Here is a 19392-nt window from a genome sequence, read left to right as displayed (position 1 = left end):
AGCAATGGCCTTCTTCCCTGATGGACTAAACAGCAGCTCCCGCAATGAGTGCCTGCAACCAATGAGCTTTCTTTCAAAGCAGTTTGCATGGGCTTCTCTTTGTCTTTAAAAACTTCCTTTTGTCCTGAATTTCCTTGTGTGGGCCTATAATTTTCATAGCACATATATCCCCAGTTGCAACCCTTTGCAATTTGCAATTAAAATCTTTTGTTCTAGAGATCCTGTCTGTCTCTCTAAGCCTCTTTTTTAGGTTGACAAATTATTTTTTCTAACTAAACTTGTTTGCATTTTATTATAGACTTAGGCCTGGCCTGTGGATGAAAATGTGCTTGAGTTTAAAAACATATAAAAAGAGACCACTTTGAATTTTATAGCTGTTCTCATTGGAGGCTTACTGAATTATTGGTAACCGATATCCATAATTAATGAGCCACCTTATAGTAAGGAATCAGAAGTTATATGCACCTATTCTGCAAGAGAGTCAAGAGATCTGTGGGAAAGCCAAGTCTTTAGAGTATCAAGTCACATAAGCTCAGAACTTTTCCATAGAGAAGGCCAGCATCCATTTTATCAATTACAAACCACTGTAATAAGCCATATCATCTTCCTAAAAATACTTCTTTTATATTAATTTTAAAACGTGGGCTGGGTGCAGTGGCTCATGCCTGTAATCCCAGCACTTTGGAAGACCGAGGCAGGCAGAACACCTGAGGCCAGGCCAGGGCAGATCACCTGAGACCAGCCTGCCAATATGGCAAAACGCTGTCTCTACTCAAAATACAAAAATTGGCTGGGTGTGATGGCGCACACCTGTAATCCCAGCTACTCAGGAGGCTGATGCAGGAGAAGCACTTGAACCCGGGAGGCGGAGGTTGCAGTGGGCCAAGATAAAGCCTGGGTGACAGAAGGAGACTGTAAAAAAAAAAAAAAAAGCTGAGTACACGGCAGGCAGATCACTTGAGGTTAAGAGTTTGAGACCACCTGGTCAACATCGTAAAACCCCATCTCTACTAAAGATACAAAAATTAGCCAGGTGCAGTGGTGTGTGCCTATAATCCCAGTTACCTGGGAGGCTGAGGGCAGGAGAATTGCTGGAACCCAGGAGGCGAGGTTGCAATGAGCCGAGATCATGCCACTGCACTCCAACCTGGGCAACAAAGCAAGACTCTCTCTCTCGAAAAAACAAAAAAAAAAAACAAAACAAAAAAAGTGATCAGGGATTTCCAGGAGTATGAAGTAGAAGTAAATGTACTTCTCCCTATTCCTCCTGCTAAGTACAACTAAATTCCCTGGATATTACATATAAAATGAACATGAAAATGCTCTGAAAAGTAGAGAGAAGAATGCAGACCAAATAGGGACCTCAGGACTTAAGGAACAACATGGCAGTGAGTTCTCTGGGCTTCCTTTTTGCCTTATATATCTAAGACTTGGAGCTGAAGAAGCTAACAACACAGAAACACCAACGGAGGGAAAAAGTACCCACAAAGGCTTCTCTCTAATCAGAGGACTGGGAAAGTGGCAGCTTAGCAAGAAATTTGGCCAATGAGAAGCACTAGTAGGAGATCAGGGGATGGGAAGAGAGTGAGGCCAGTGGTTTTATTCCCCCAGCTCCTTGTTAATATGGGGATACAAAGGCTCAGCCCTCTTCCTCAATGTTAGATATCTCTACAGGATCATCACAGTTGCGAGTTCCCTGTGAGACCAGCTGAGTTTGCAACAACATTGCAGTTCAAGTTCTCCCTCTGCCCAATTCTACTTCCCTCACCCTTCACAGATGTTGCTCCCATGAGACACCTCAATATACCACCAGCATACAAATTTCAGAGTTTCAGAGTCTCCTGGAATCTCAACCTGCTGCAAGTGGGTTTAGCCAATGAACTAGGAATAACTGCATCCTGAATGACATCTGAGGCTCTGCGAAGGACACCTTTGGTTTTACTGACATCTCCTGACATCCAGCTTTCATGTGATCCAAGCGTTGGCCTTCTCAGGTATCCCAGTGACATCTAAGCACCAGTCACCACATTATGAGGCACTGTGAGATCCCATTGTACTTTCTAAGTTATTAAAGCATGTTTCCTTGTGGTCAGTGTGGCTCTACAGTTGAGTCTACTATCTAACTTTCTGAAAGTTGTATGAGATCCACTTACTCTGATTTACCTAGAACACCCCATGTCATAAGACTCTAATCAAGAGCATTTGATTCTTAAGATCCCATTTCACAGATGAGGAAACTAATGTCTGGGTTCACTGTGTGACCTCACTGAGCAGGCTGAATCTTTCAGCTCTGGGTGTTCCAGGAGTGCCACAAAGCCCTTGTTTTACTCCAAATATTAGGCCCCATAAAATGATGGTCCACTGCACTGAAGATGTTATAGCATCATATTTAAAATGTCCATGGGATGATAGTGGGTGTCAGGCAAAAAATAAAAAGTGTTCTATAGTTAAATAAGTCCATGAAATGCTGAGTTAAACAAAAACAAACAGGTTTCTTTACTGCAAAGCATCTTGGTTCTTTTAATATGCTATATCTATCCATTTATTTAAAATTTATTTAGCCCATAACATGTGCTAGGTCCTCTTTTGGGTACTTGGGATATGTCAGTGAGCCAAACAGATAAAATTCTCTCACCTTATAGAGTCTGTATTCTAATGAAGTTGTGGGGGAGACAGCAAACATAATAAATGGATAAATGATGTCATGTCTTAGATGATGATAAAACTATGGGTAGAAGAGAATAAAAGGATAAACAGTGTCCAGGGTAGAGTAGGGTGGGATTAAAATTTTAAATACCGTGGCCAAGATTAGACCTTATTGAGAAAGTGATGTTTAATTGAAAATTTGAAGGGGCTAAGGGAATTGGCCACGTGGGAATCTGGGGAAGAGCATTTCAGGCACAGGAAGCAGTCAGTACAAAGGCCTTAGGCAGGCACAAGCATGGTGTGTTTCAAAGAATAGTAAATAGTGTGGCTAAAGTGCAGAAAGGGAGGGGCAGGGAAGCAAGAGAAAGGGTCAGAGAGATCGGGGAAGGGAAAGACCACAGGCTATGGCAGGGATGTTGGCTTTCTCTCTGGGTGAAATGGGGAGCCGCTGAAGGGCTTTCAAAGTAGAAGAGTCACAGTCCACCTGGAAAACCTAAGAAATCTTTAGGTAAACAGGGAAGACTGATGCTTTTTCTCAGATTGCGGGAGATAAGCTAAAATAACAAAAAAACAAAACCCAAAACAAAAACAAAAAACCCAGCAGTGCTTCTTCTATACATACAGCAACAAAAAATTACAAAATATAATTTTTAAAAGATACTAATTGAGTTGGAAAAACAACAACAACAAAACTATTTAGAAGTAAAACAAAAAGATGAACAAGATTTTTAATAAACAAAATTCAAAATATTATTGAAAGACATAGGAGGAAAAGATTAAAAAAATGGGAAAATGTACTGTGATCATGCATAGAAAAAATATAATATTGTAACGATGTCATTTGTCCCCTGAGAAATATAAATGCAGCATAAATTTAATTAAACTCTCAAAGCATTTCTTTTTATGTTTTAATTTGAGATAAGCTGATCTTAAAATTAATATGGAAAAGTAAAGGGCTAAGGAGGCTCAAGATAATTCTGAAGAAGACTAAGGAGGGGGGACTTACCCTACCATATGTCAAAGTCCATTATAAAGCTACAGTAATAAGATGCTATAATATTTGTCTAATGACACAAAGAATAACCAAAGGGACAAAACAGAGAGCCCCAGAAATAGACTATACATACATGGAAAGGAAACACGGCAGGGATGATATTACACATCAATAAAGGAAAGGCGGGTTATCCAATAAATAATGCTGAAGATATAGAGAATGCATGTGGGAAAAAAAATAGATCCTTACCTAATGCCATATCAAAAAATAATTTCTAGGTGAGCTCAAAAAAAGACTAAATGTGAAGGACAAAACTTTAAAGTTTTTAAAGAAAATGTAAGAAAATATGACACTGGGATAGGAAATTTTAAAAAACAAGTCACAGAAATATAAGCCTCACAGGAAAATAATGGCATTTTTGTTATGTTAAATGTGAAATCTCCTGTTGCTGGTGAAGTGAGTTTGAAGCCGAGAGATGAGAGCTTAATTATCAGCCCACCTGTATAACAAACAACATCACAAATAAAGTAGAAAAAATAAGACTACTGACTGTTAGAAGATATTTGTACATTGTTATTAAGAATTACTACCCAAAATTTCAGGTAGTACTTGCACAAATAACAAAAAGATCCAAAACCCAAGCGAAAAGTAAGCAAATGATATAAAAAGGCAGTTCCCAGAAGATATTCAAATAGCCAATAAACATATGGCAAGTTTTCAACTTTCTTATTAACCAGGGAAACGCAAATTTAAACAAAAATGAGATACCATTCCTTGGATTGACAAATATGTAAAACAAAACAAAACAACATGACAGTATTAATATTGACAAGGATCCTGGAGCTTGGTGGTTTTTAATCATTGCTGGTGAAAATGTAAATTGCTACAACACTTTGCGAAGCAATCTTTCAATATTTCACAGAGTTGAAGGTGTTGATAGCCTGTGTCCTAGAATTCCTGCAATTCTAGTTAAAGGCATATGCCTTGAAAAACTCACACCTGTGCATAAGGAGTCATGCACAAGGAGAGTTTATGCTTGCAAAAAGAAAAAATTGGACACAGTGTAAATGTCCATATCAATGAAAGAATTGACAAATTGTAAAGTATTCATACAGAGCAGTAGGTAAAGTTAATGAATTAGAGCTACATGTATAAATATAATCTTAAAACCATAATGTTAAATGAATAAAGCTGATAGAAAAATCCTATGTGCATTGTGATGCAATATCACAAATAAAAGGATTTAGAACAGGCAACACGGTAGATAGAATTTATTGTAGATAAATATATGTCTTAAAAGTATAAAAATTTCCATAAGGAAAAATATAAATCAACTAGAGGATAATGCTTCCCTTTGGAGAGAGAGTGGGAAAGAAGACCAGCGAGGAAGGCACAGATGATGTGGTTCTATCTGCAAGGTTTTGTTCTTAAAGCCAAAACACAAAATGAAAATGGAGAAAAATGTGTTCTCTGCCAAAATGAAAAAATTCACTCTCTGGACTACGTAGAAGAAGGGACAAAGCTGAAAGGAAAATGAGAGAGCTGGAAAATCAAGCCACGCCTAGTGGAGCAGAAGTGACCAGGGATGACAGTGTGGCCAGGGAGCTCTGACGGTTTCACGAAGTTTCCCAAAGTCTGCAGAAGGTGAGGCAGCACAGCCAGATATTTCCTATGTCCCCAAGGAGGAGACATGAAAATGCTAGCAAAGAGAAAATATTAGTGGCCTTGAAGATGCTTTGAAAAGTACCTCAAGGAGAAGTAATAGCAGAGCTCTGTGTGCAGACCCTAACAGAAAACTAGATGGGAATGCAGAAGATTCAAAGGGTCCCAGTGTGAGGAGATAAAGACATCTATGGGTGATGGGATAATGCAAATTCAGCAAAGTCAGAGTAGGAAGGACCCATTGCCAGATTCGCTGAATCACAATGCCTCTATGCTTCATAACTCTCCAAGTGGATACCAGCCAGAAAGTAAAGGGAGATACTTAAAGTGCTGAATAGAGAAAAAAAATTATGAATTGAATGGAAAAAACCTGAATCAACTCATGTTAATCTTAATTAAGCAAAAACGAAGATCTAGATCATTAAGTGGTACAGAGATATGAGATAGCAATTCATTTTAGTTATTATATAAGGAAAACAATCACATTTAGTCAAGAGAAAGAAGAAAACAAAAAAGAGGAAAAAGGAAATAATGAGGAAAGAGGAGGAGATTAGAGGAGAGACGGAAGGAAGAAAACATGGTGGCAGATACAGAGGATTCACCTGGACTCAGTAACTTGGACTTCTCCACTGTGGGTGCTGTGGTTACTGGTACCACTAAGTGCCTGCCAACAGCAGAGGCCAATGCTCATTCTTCAGTATCCACCATTCCCTGAGGAATTAATAGCTCCCTTGTGGCGGATAGAATCCATTGGATCCCTTTCATCATAGAGGAGGCAGGTATTTGTCCTCATTAGAAGAGATGTAAGTCCTGCACATGAATTTGCATTCCCTGCTCATGGTGCTTCTGCCAACTGCCCCATTTATGGACTTGTAAAATACCTTATTCACCATCATGATATCTCTCATTTCTTCCAACAAAGGAATTTGTTTGAGAGTAAGAGAAGCACAGCAATGGGCTCATAACCACGGACTTCATTGCCTTGCCATGTACCCCACCACCCAGAAGCACCTGCCCTGGGAGAAGAGTAGCATGACCTCCTGAAGACTCCATCATGGCACCAGCTGGGAGACCACGAGCAGCTGGGGCACTGCCCTCTGGGGTGTGATATATGCTTGAAACCAGCAATTGTTATGTATACCACACCTCTCAGAGCCATGGTAAACAGATTCAGGAGTCAAGGGGTGGCAGTGGCAGTGGTCCCTCTCATTCGTGTACCTGAAAACACACATGCAGAATTTTCTATTCTACTCTTCACAAGGTTGGGTTCTGTTGGTCTAGGTTTTATTCCTTGAGAGAAGACCTATACCAGGGCACTCAACAGTGGGCCCATTAAGTTGGAAGTTGGAACTGCCACATGGCTATTTTGGGTTCTTGTGCCAACAAAACAAGACAGAGATGAGATGGTGTACAGTCATTTCTCCCTGCTTCTCCCCAGTTAGTACAACTATAAACTCTGGAAATGCCTCAATGATAAACTCTGAAATGGCCAACCAAAGGAGAATTCTAGACAGTGGAAAGAGGGAAGCCAATGGGTTGGGGACCCCACCACTGAAGGAACAACATGGAAGCAGAGCAGCTTAAGTCCCTCACCCCACGGATGAGGATCCCTGATAACAATAAGCAGCCAAGAATAGCGCTCTCCTTCCCCAGTGGGCCTAAGACTTCCTGAGCCTCCCCTTCCAAGGACACTTGGGCAGCCAGGCATCTCAGGCAAGAGTGATCTCATTGCAAGAGGTGGCCCAGCCCCAGAAGCCTCTTCGTCCCCGTGGGCTGGAGACTCCCTTCGTCCTCCTGGTAACTGGGTGACCCTGGCAGGTGTATCCCACTACAAGTGCCCAGCCCAGAAAGCAATCTTTGTTTGTGTGAGCCAGAGACTTCCTTTCTCCCACTAGAGGCACCAGGTGGTTGAGATCTGGGAAACCTCCTTCTGCCTGATAGGCAGCATCCAGGGATCAGTGGGAGCCCCAGTGGCACTAGACACACCCGCAGGCCAAACTGCACAGCAAAGGCTCTGAAAATTAAATTGTCATTGGAAGCAAAGCCCACAAAAGTAGACTTATGACATCTATTGTTTTTCAACTTTTTAATAATGGACATTCTGGCTAGGGTAGGGGGTATCTCGTTGGGGTTTTAATCTGCATTTCCTTGATGACTAGTGATGTTGAGCAGTATAATGTCTATGCATATCATATGCCCACTTTTTAATGGGATTATTTGTTTTTTCTTGCTGATTTGTTTCAGTTCCTTGTAGATGCTGGGTATTAGTCCTTAGTCAGATGCATAAACTGCAAATATTTCTTCCCATTCTGTCGGTGGTCTGCTTACTCTGATGATTATTTATTTTGCTGTGCTGAAGATTTTCAGTTTAATCAGGTCCCATTTATTTATTTTTGTTCTTGTTGCATTTGCTTTTGGGATTTTCATCGTAAATTATTTGCCTGGGCCAATGTCCAGAAGAGTTTTTCCTAGGTTTTCGTCTAGAATTTTATGGTTTCAGGTTTTATCTTTAAGTCTTTAATCCATCTTGAGTTAATTTTTGTATATGATAAGAGTAGGGATCCAGTTTCATTCTTCTACATGTGGTTATCCAACTTTCCAGCACCGTTTATTGAATAGAGTGTCCTTTCCCCACTGTATGTTCTTGTATGCTTTGTTGAAGATCAGTTGGTTGTAAGTATTTGACTTTATCTATGGGTTATCTATTCCATTCCACTCGTCTCTGTATCTATTTTATACCAGTGCCATGTTGTCTTGGTTACCATAGCCTCGTAGTATTCTTTGAAGTCAGGTAATGTGATGCCTCCAGATTTGTTCTTTTTCATTTAGATTGCTTCAGCTATTTGGGCTCTTTTTCAGTTCCATATGAATTTTAGGATTCTTTTTACTAATTCTGTGAAAAATGATGTTGGTCTTTTGATAGTAATTGCACTGAATCTGTAGATTGCTTTGGGTATCACTGTTGTTTTCACAATATTAATTCTTCCATCCGTCAGCATGGGATGTATTTTCAATTTGTTTGTGCCATCTTTGACTTCCTTCAGCAGTGTTTTGTAGTTCTCTTTGTACAGATCTTTGATCTTCTTGGTTAATTATATGTGGAAGTTTTTTTTGTAGCTATTGTAAAAGGGGTTGGGTTTTTTATTTGATTCTCAGTTTGGTCATTGTTGGTGTATAGCAGTGCTACTAATTTGTGTGCATTGATTTTGTAACCTGAGATTTTTCTGAATTCATTTATCAGATCTAGGAGTCTTTTTGAAGAGTCTTCTGGGCTGTCTAGGTATGCGATCATATCATTGGCAGAGATAATATGACTTCCCCTTTTCCAATATGGGTGTCTCTTATTTCTTTCTGTTGTCGGATTGCTCTGGCTGGGACTTCCACACTGCCAGTTTCTTACTACAGTACCTGTGACTTACTGCCCAGGGTGTTCTCTGGTTGTAGAACTGTGCTTGATGTATGAGAGGCTGGGCAGAAATTCCAGGGAGTCCATGATCAGAAGCAACCTTCAATTAATAAGGGGAAAGAGTTGGTGAATAAATACCTCAGCTTCTGACCCCTTGATAAGACACTTCTGAGATATGATCTGCATAGTTGCTTAGTGGGTTCCCAGTAGGACTGTACCCCAGTTACAGCACCAGTAGCCACAGTCAATCTGATCATCATTATATTCTCTATTGGTTTTCCTCCCTTCTTGGACTCTCTTTCCCCTTCTCTTACCATGCTTTGTTGAGACCACTTTCTGCTAATGGTCTGAATAGTTGTGTCCCCCAAAATTCATATGCTGAAACTTAATCATCAGTGCAATAGTATTAAGAGGTGGGGCCTTTAGGAGATGATTATTAGCTCAGGAGAGCAAAACTCTCATGAATGGGATTAGTGCCCTTATAAAAAAGACCCAGGGGAGCTTGTTCACCCTTTCAGCCATGTGAGGACACATAGATATAAGGTGCCAACTACAAGGAATTGGCCCTCACCAAACACTGAATCTGCTGGTGCCTCGAGGTTGGACTTCCCAGACTGCAGAACCTCCATCTGCTCTCTCTCAACATGGGGGGATTATGGGGATTACAATTCAAGATGAGATTTGGGTGGGGACACAAAGCCTAGCCATATCATTACACAATAGGAACAGCTTGTCTCTGCCCTTATGATATCTGGAGTCTCAGTCTCAGGGAAGGAAGGTTTGAAAGCTGGAAGTGACCCAACAGCTGGGGTTTGGAACCGCTGAAGGCTCATTTACTCACATGTCTGCTGGTTGATGCTGGCTGCTTACTGGATCCCAAGCTGGGGCTGCCAGCTATGGCATCTACATGGGTCCTTTCCATATGGTTGCTTGGATCTCCTTATAGCATGGTAGCTGGGTTCCAGGACTAAGCATCCCAATATAGGCAGAAGCTATATTGACTTTTATGACCCAGAAATAACCAAGTGTCATTCTTACTACTCTCAGAAGTTCACCCCAAATTGAGGGGAAGGAATATGGAATGAACACAATGTCTCAATGAGAAGAGTGTCATTGAGAGAAATCACTTAGAAGATAATGTGGGTTGAGAGATATTGCTGCACACATCTTAGGAAATACAGTCTGCCACAATGTTCACTGAGCATATACTATGTGCTTAGCCCTGTTTCAAGGGCTATGAGGTTCTTAAGATGGACCCGTAGCGTCTGAATCCATGTTGGCCGGAAGGGGCTTCACACACTCCAGTTAGAGCTGCTTCCTGGCTCACAGTGGCTCTACCTTCTCTGGGGACAGCCTTGAGATTGGTTGAGGATGGACAGCTGGTGCAAGCAAGGTCAAAACAGTCCTTTGTGAATTTCTCTAGCTGGTTCTGAGAAAAGTGGGGCAGCTGTTTCTAGCCATGTGTAGGAGACCAGCCTGTACTAGGCAAGAATTAAGCTGACACTCAGAGAGAAACAGAAATGAGAGAGAGAGACAGAGACAGAGAGAGAAGCCTAACAGCCTTTAGTTTCAGGCATCTCTGAGAACCATTAGCACCTTTGCCTTTCGCATCTGTACATGAAATGTCCTAGATCCTTCCCAAATAGTTTCAAAAAACAAACAACAACAACAACAAAAAACCCCTAAGCTTTTGAAGTTGAATGCCTGTCACTTACAACCAAAAGTGTTCTGCCAAGCACAGGTATAAATAAGATGGAGCACTGTCCACATGGGCTGGCCCCAGAGCAAGTAGGAACAATGTCAGCCATCAGATTCAAGGGTCAAGAGGGAGGCTGTCATCTAATGGTGGGGTTAGATGTCAGGAGAGAAGGACACCAAGAGCTGGTGAGGAAATAGAGTTCAAAGGAACAAAGGGAAGGTTTTGGAGTCACGCAGACACAAATTCAAACCCTGTCTCAGAGATTTGTTGCTGAACCTCTCAGAGCCTCAGTCTCCTTGTCTGTAAAATGGAACTAATGCCCATCTCATGGATTATTGAGAAGACTCAATGGCTACTCTTAGGGTTTTGCACAAGAACAGCTACTTGGGAAACCACGATTCATTCATATAGAAGTGCAAGATTCTGAATTGTTATTGTTCTACTCAACTTCATTTTATCTGAACCTGATTACTCAGCTGGGACGTCACTCTCATGTAGAAACTGCTGTGAGTGTCTCATCCCATACCCTCTTGGGCCATCTCTGAGTTTGCGCGCAGATGGGGAATACAGAACCCTACATGCTGCTAGTTTTCCTCCCCAAGCACATATATTCTTTGCTCTTCTATATGAGGTGTTTTTTCACCATTGTGGGTGCTTGCTCTATCAAGAAATGAAGGGGAGATCATCCCCTGGGCTACTCTCATTCAACAAGGAAGAGAATCAGTGGACAAATGCTGCATCTTCCCTGTCTTCCAATGGAACAGTTGTGTTCTTCATGGTTTCTCAGGGGTCCACCACAGAATTGAGCCCCAGCTGCTCACAGTGGTTACCCACTCATAGCATATCATCTGCTGGTTTTTCTCCTTTTCCTGTCTCACTTCTCTACCTCCAAACTTGGGAGTCTTGCTACTTCCTGGGCTTTACCCAAGAATAGGGGTCCAGATGCTCTCTGTCCGCAGATTCTCCCAAACCTGTCTTGTCATTGTCCCAGAACTCACCCAGGGATGCAGGAGGCTGGATGCAGGAATCCCCAGCTCATGGACCAAACAGGTCTATAGAATCTGTTCTGCTCAGTCTCTCTTTCCTGCAGCCAGGGAAATCTCTAGTTTTAGAATCAGGATGATTTGCTCTTACATTATTGTTCTTCCAAGTCTATTATCTTTTTCATATTCTTGCTGAGTTCTATTGGATCTAAAACATTAAAAATCAGGAAAAAAGATCCATTTTCTGTAATCTATACTGCTTCCCTGAGGCAAAGAAATGTAAAAATAAGCTAAACAAAGCCTAGATGATTAAATAAGAGTAAGGGTTGGGGAAAGGGCTGAGTATAGGAAAATATGACAAGAAAACTCAGTCCATATTTCAAAATATTAACCCACTTCATAGAGACAAGAAAAGTAAGGTACAAAGCGATTAAATGTCATGGTCAAGGCTCACACAGTTAATAAAAGAGCTAGGATCAAGCCCCAGTGATGTGCTACATTTAGCCAAAAGAGTGGCTCTCAGAAAGTGTGTTGAAATCCAAGATCCCACATAAAATTAGGGTCCCCGAAGAGTAAGGTTTTCAGTACCTGCTGCATTAAGTCAAATTCTGTCTTGCAGAGACTAACATTGGCAAGGATCCAAAAAAAGTCTTTGCATTGTGGACTTTGCACAAGTCCATTGTGAAGAACAGCAACCACAGTCAGCAAGGCTCTGTTCCTTTAACGTGAAGACATTTTCCTTGTGGCGCTTGGTATTGCACATTCGATCTATGTTCCATGCACAGCTTAGGCATTGAAAAGTAACCAGCTCACTTAGAGATTTCACCAACAGGTCCGGAACCATCTCCAGCTTCAGCTTGCCTTGATTTAGCCTGCAGGGTCTGTGCTCAGTCACCAAGTCAACCTTGGAAGTGAGGGGTGGGAAATAAGGGTCACGGAGTCGGAATGCATATTGTATACTGGATTTTTCTTTGGCTTGCTAATGTATTCAGATCAGAAATGAATAATGATTCTGTGCACCAAGGTTACCAGTCCTTTCAATCTTTTTGAGCATCATTTTTGTTCTTCACCTCTGAAGACAGCACAGAGAGGATGGGTTCAGAGGAAATAAATATTCCCTGTACTTCTGGGTGTGCTCTCATGTTCAGCCTTGTGGCCTGCCCCTATCTCCGGGTGTCAGATGTCCATATTTACTGCAGCCCTGTGCAGCTGCTTGAGAACACTGGGTGACTTGCAAAAAAATCCGTGACACGGAATCCATAGACAATTAGCAATGGTAAATTTATGAGCTAGGTTTCTTATGCGTCGGTTATTTCAAGCCACTAGAATGATATAATATTACCTTCCCTGACAAGGCTCTAATACCCACTTGGCACAATCCCTGTGTTACAGCTTTTCTTTTAGGAAGAAAAGGAAGAAACAGTAGGTGATGCTAACAAGCAGCTTGTGAGTCAGTGTGTGACCTTGGTAGCGACTCAAGGTCTGAGCATCTTCAAGTGCTGCAGGATAAGGCCAACTGTGTGGGTGATGTCATTGGGTGGGGGAGGTGTCAAGGGATGCATCCCTTCTGGCCTTGCAGTTTTCTGCTCCATGGAGGCCTGACAGGGCTGTCCCTACAATAACTCCTGGGCTCTGAGCCACTTCCCAAGATCCCAGCCTCTCTCCTGGCCTTGCCAGCTGAGACCTTTGGAATAGGTCTGGACTGGATCTCACTGTTTTCAGATTTCGGAGGAGAGCTAGGAGTGTATTGCAGCTTCATGAGATCAGCCTCAGAAGGTCCATGAGGGATGTATTTGCCTCTGGGGAAATTACACAAAGAAGGCCCTCTGCTGTCAGGAGAGGATTGTTCTGGTAAAGGAGCGTCTCCCGCCCCAGGCAGCTCCCAGCTGACTGCTCTAATGGACGGTGGTGGTTGCGTACACAAGCATTATAAATGAGCTTATAAGCCAATGTTCATTACTTTTTACTATGAAATCTGTGAGCTGGCAGCAGGTCCGTTTCCTTAATGGTATTTATTTTAGAGATAATCAAATGTATTTGAAAGGTCTGATCCCATAGCAGTAAAGGTGTAGGGAGGCAGCCCTGAAACCTGAAGGAGGCCATGATATCCATCAGCTATATTGTGCACACTGAATGTACTGTCCAGGTACCCCTTCAGGAATGGAGCACTTTTCCTCAGCTGCAAAGAGCTCTGCCAGCAGCTCTTCAGGAAAGCACTTCAGCTCAAGAAAACGGCCTTATCCAATGCCATACCTGCTTCCAATTCAGATAGGCCTCCTGGGTCAACCCAGAGGTAAAAAGGCCTGGATCTTTTGCCCCAACTTAGGCTCTAAATCTCTAAAGCTGAGATCTTTATTGGGATTGCACTGCAGTTCAGTTCAACTTCTCCTTCTGCTCAATCCTGCCTGCATCTCCTTCCTTCCACGGGTATTGGTCCCAAGAACCCTCCCTAATAAACCTCCTGCAAATGATTGTCTGGCTCAGAGTTTGTTGTGTTGCTCTCTGCCCACTCCCTCAGTATTCATTCCTCCTGTCCATCAGCACCTCGAGTTTCTTTGGGAGTTGCCTGTCCCACATTGTGACAGTCTTGGAGGGGCTGTAAACCAGTCCACTGTCAGTCCAGGGCCAACTGCATGGCATGAGCCAATCACACTTTCTCTGGGCCTTTGCAGCTTTGCTGAGCCACATAAGACAATGAATGGGGCTTGCCCATTCCAGGGACACACCTAGACTGGACAGTCAGTTTGTTCTTCTCTCCTGTTCCCACATCCAATTATCTTACTTCCCAGCCACGTTGAGAGATATCTTTTGTCCCTGCAACGATTTCCCATTTTGCTTGTCAGCCAGATGAGGTTTCTGTTGTTTTCATGGAATCAGGATCTGAGCACAGACTTGGGCAGGGGCAGGAAGGGGAGAACAGCCAAAAAGAGGAGGCCTGTAAAGCTGGGCCCTGTGGTGGGAGAAGGAGCTGGAGGGGAAAGAAGGGCTGAGGGTCCTTCAGGGAGAAGAGCAGAATGTGCAGAGGCCTAGGGGTGGGAGGAAGCCAGGCACGGTTCGGAAGTACAAGCAGAGGGTGAACAAACAGGTTTCCTGTGCTTCTAAATAGGACTCCGGGGTCTGTTTGCTGAAATACCAGAGTACAAGGTGTAGGCAGAGCATGGCGTCCGTGAGTTTATCTAGGCAGTACCTTTGAGTTTCCAGAAAGAAGATGTTGTGAGCCAACAGCTGAGGACCAGTCCTGGCCCATACTCCCTAGAAGCTGTGACTGCAACTCTTCACTCTCAGGGAGGCACATATTCTGTAGTTAACAAGGATGGTGGAATCTGCAGGAATAGAGGACCGTCAGGTATCAGAGGGCACGGAGATGAGGGATGCCCCAGCCTACGTTATGACCAAAGAAAGGAAGAGGAGTCATGGTGGCCACAGCCCTTCTGGAAATCCTTCCCTGCCTCACAGATGCTCCTCACCCGAATTTCCGCAGCAGTGTCTGTTTACTGCCTGCTGCCCTCGCCTGGCGTCTCAGGAAACTACCACCACTGCAACCACAGGCGTGTTCTTCAAACAGTGAGTCAGCCATTGGCCAAGGCAGGAATCCAACGGAAGGGTGTCAGAGCTGGAAGGAACCTCAGGGATCATTTTTGTACAGCCACTCCATTTTACAGAAAAAGAAACTAAGGCCCAGGAAGGGGTCTTAGGCCACATTAGTGGACTTGAACTTCCTAATCTACAGTCACAGATGATCTCTGTGGCTCAAATTACTTCCAAACCTGGGAAATAGAGGATACCCCTAACAGCACACTCTTGTAGTTTGGGTACAGGTATTACAGAAACGTGTCCACCATCAGTCACTAATGTAGCTGTTTATAATTCCAAACATGCAGAATTCCAAAGGAGAGCCCTTAAGGAAGGATTAAAAGACAAGTAAATAGAGACTTGGTTCCTTATCTCTCAGGGTAAACCTCCAATCATTGATACTCCTAGATTCAAGATATGCAGGGAGAAGGGATGGAACAGAAGCTCCTGGAAGTCTTGTCACTGGGTTCCACATGCTTTCGGTAACCAAGCTAATGTCCAGAAGCATGAGGTCTGAAAGCCCACCTGGATCTGAGCAGCTGTGGTTCTCTTCTGTTCTCAAGCATGAACCCAGGATTTCTCTCTTGAAATCCAGCCATGCAAGGAAGTCTCTGACTCTCAGGAAGTGCCTGGATTGTCTTGTACATAAAGTGAAATATTCATCTTCTGTGGGATCCTAAAGGTGAAACAAGATCCTGTTTCTAGCCTCCCTCTTCCTTTGGGAGAGCCAAAGGGCTGGATGTGCATCATGCCAGTAAGAATATACCTTCTTTCTGAAATGGTGATTATAAATTATAGACAACAACAACAACCCCAAAGTGGCAGATGTTGACAGGAGTAAAAAGGGAGGAAATAAGAGCTCTCTGTGTTTAAATGCTGAGTTGGGAGCTTTGGGTACTACCTACCAGGTTGTAACAATCTGTAAGAGAAACTTTGAAACCACAAATATACCTCATTGCCCCCACTAAGAACCCACTATAGTAAGATGTGTCCTCCAGGCTGAGATAGAGCAGGAATCCAGGAACTGGTCCATGAGCATGCATGGGTAGTGTGAGGGAGCAGGGCAAGTGTGCCTGCCAAGAGTGGGCCTAGGGCAGGAAGAGGGAGTGAGGCACAGACAAAACCTGTGAAAGCCAGACTACTGAAGGAGTAGCTTCATGTCTCTACGATGACAGCTGTAAAATGCAGAAGTGTGGCAAAGCCTGCTCGCCCATCACCAAACCTTTTTCCTTCTCTTCTTGGGTCCACAGCTAGACCACATTTCCCAGCCTCCCATGCAGATGGATGTGGTCACGTGACTGACTTCCAGCCAATGGAACAGGAGCACGAAAGCCTTCCATGCATCACCCTTTCTCTATTCCCCATCTGTCTGCTCAAGGTCAATGTGTGGGGTGACCTTGGGTGACCTTGGAAGCTACATGATGAAGACGGCAGAGCTTCTCTCAGCCTGGGTCTCTGATTGACTGGGTTGAGCTGATATCCCCATCTACTTTGTTCCCTTTCTCCAGCAGAGGGAACAAAGAACAACCTAGAAACATCTATTTTGTACTGTTACATAAATAAAAATATATTCCTTTATTGTATAAAGGCACTGAAATTTGGGGTGTTACGTATTATAGCACATAGTAATGCACTAATATGAAGAACAAGCTTCAGAATCCCTTAAAATTGCTTTGAGAACTAATAAAGAATGATCATGGTGGCATCATTAGCCATTTGTGCAACCCTCTGTAGCGAATCAGGGGCATCTTTAAACTAGTAAGGATACAAGTAGAGGAGATGTCATTATTCCTGGTTTCACAGCTGAGTATGTCGAGGCTTAAAGGGATTCAATAACTTGCACAGGTCGTCACACCTGGTAAGTCCTTTGTCAAAACTCACATTTCTAGAGAGACCGTTGAGTACTGTGTGGGAAAGGACCTTCTTAAATCTCCCATAAGAGACCATGTCAACACTCCACCCATATTGCCGTCATTCCCTTTACTATCCCCACCCCAATAGGCAGCATTTGTGTGTCTATCTGAGGGAGGGCTGGCTGCAGCCTGCTGGAGTCCACTCTGCCTGTGCTTATGGAGGGCTGGAAATGCCTGGAATTTACAGCCCTCTAGGGATGCACTTGACCAAGGATGACAATGCAGGGGTACATGCTCCAGCCCCTCACCCTGATCAAGATACTCTGGGGTGTGACCTGCACTGTCCCCAGGGTTCCCTGCAAGATGAAGCCAAGGGGAAGCCTCCAGGGCACTTTGCCTGACACTGTACCCTTGCGTGGCCTCCTCCTAGCTGGTCACACCCACCCTCCCACTCCCCTACTGGTTTTCTTTCCTAATCAACCACTTTTCTTTCAGTGCTTGCCTTGGGGATAGAAACCTACCCTAAGATATTTAGAGTCCATCTCACTTCTTTTTCCAAGTGAGGAAGCTGATGGGCAGAGAGGAAGGGACTTGCTGGAGGTCACAGAGGAGAAGGGGGCTACAGTCCAGGTCCCTGAGTGTCATCCACTGTTGTTCTGACAGCCGACGCCTACTGCAATAACTAAAGAAGGAGTCAGGATTCTGACTGGAGTCAAACTGACTGAATCACCCAACCAGCCCTTACCTGGACTCCTGATGCTCTGATATGTACTCATCGTACTGTAAGGACAGGCAGACATTCAGCCAACAGATATTTATCAAGCATGTGTTGGTGCCAGGCAGCGTTCTGGGTGCTGAAGAATCAAGGTGAACAGATGGTTCACGTCCCTGCCTCTCATTAAGGAGAGAGAGACACCATGACATGAGGGAGTGATAAATGCTAAGAAGAAAAGTAAAGGGGGATCAGGGGTTTGACAGTGACAAGGGCTGCTGTGTTACCTAGGGGGTCAGGGAGAGCACTGTGAGGAGTTGACACAAGAAGATGAGATAAAATGAAAGCAAGCGTTGTTGCTCTCCAGGTTCCCCCTCCGGCAGCAGGGCAGTGTGGCATCTGGTTGGCACTCAGGGGCCATCATTGGTGGGCAGCTTGCTCTGCTTGGAGGAACTTCCTCTGAGTCCATGTGTTGTGCGGTGTTGTCACAGAGCCTGGAGGACTGGCTGGCTCTTGCTACAAGAGGGCAAGGGAGACAGGCTAGCAGCAAGGGGGCTGTGGCTTGTGACTGTGTGCACAGAGCATGTACCCCACTCTCCCAGAATGGTCTTCCAGTCCAAAAGACAGAATCGGAGTTGTCTTCAGCCGTTTCAGATAAGCCATTATCTTGAAAAGAAGGAGATCTGGAGTTATGCATCAGATGTTCTCTTCAGGACTTCAGATAGCACATATGTGCCAAGTTTAGGGCAGAAATCTTCCCTTCTTAAATTGTAAGTGTCTGAAAACCCTGTGACAGCTCAAAGCTTGAGGCTGTGGGATTTGCAGTCAGGCAGATGTTGGCCCTGCCCTAATGCTGTGTGCTCTTGGGTTCCTCACAGGCCCTCTCTAAGCTCAGATCTGAAAGATGATCCCAGGCTGAGGGAACAGCTCGCCAGGGCAAAGCCCCTAGGGAAGAAATATGCTCAGGTTTTGAGGGAGCATTTTGTCATTGTGACTAACTCTACCTCCTGCATTCCCTCGAGCCACCCATGGCCCCACACAGGGCTTGCTGCATCTGGAGGTCATGCAGCAAGCCCAGTGCTTTTTGGGAGAGACGCACCTGGCCCTACCCCAGGGGCTGTGTCACCTCCCAGGCAACACTCTCTCTCCCCCAGCCAAGACACCGTGTTCCCTACTCTGCTTTAATTCCTACTGTGGCTGGTATTTTGGGGGGAGAGAGGATGCTTTTTACAAAATACTTATCTTTATGCTTTGATTTTACAGCAGCAAAGAAAGTCACCTTTGAGCTCATCTTCCAAAGACAATCATCCAGATTCTTGAATGTATTTCATTATTGCCTTTTATATAATAAATATTTTTCCATGGTTGAGAAATCACATTTTTTCCTCTTCCTACCAATTCGTTTATTTTCTTGGCCTGCCACTTCCTATAAAAGGTGCAACATATGGTAGAGGAATTTTCCTCCACCTGGGGTTTTGGAAATAATTCAGAATGGTTCTTTGGCCGTTGCTGGCTGGAATGTGTGTTTTCTTTTATGAAACCTGCTACTTAGAATCAAGGGTCATAAAACTGAACATAATCTGGGAAGACAGATTAATTTTTGTTATAATAAAAACTGCTTCTCACAAAGGAATGCTGAAACGTGGACACATGCTCTGCCAGAACCCAAAATGTTCACAGTAATTATGCCGTGGTGCCTTTTCTCCCTTTTTTCCTTATTTGTATTTTTTAGTCTTAGTCTTTTTTTTTTTTTTTTTTTTTTTGAGACAGAGTCTCGAACTGTTGCCCTGGCTGGAGTGCAATGGCATGATCTCAGCTCACTGCAACCTCTGCCTCCCAGGTTCAAGCAATTCTCCTGCCTCAG

This window comes from Theropithecus gelada, chromosome 2 (genome assembly GCF_003255815.1).
Source record: "Theropithecus gelada isolate Dixy chromosome 2, Tgel_1.0, whole genome shotgun sequence".
Classification (NCBI taxonomy): Eukaryota; Metazoa; Chordata; class Mammalia; order Primates; family Cercopithecidae; genus Theropithecus; species Theropithecus gelada.
Note: the sequence above shows the minus strand (reverse complement) of the source record.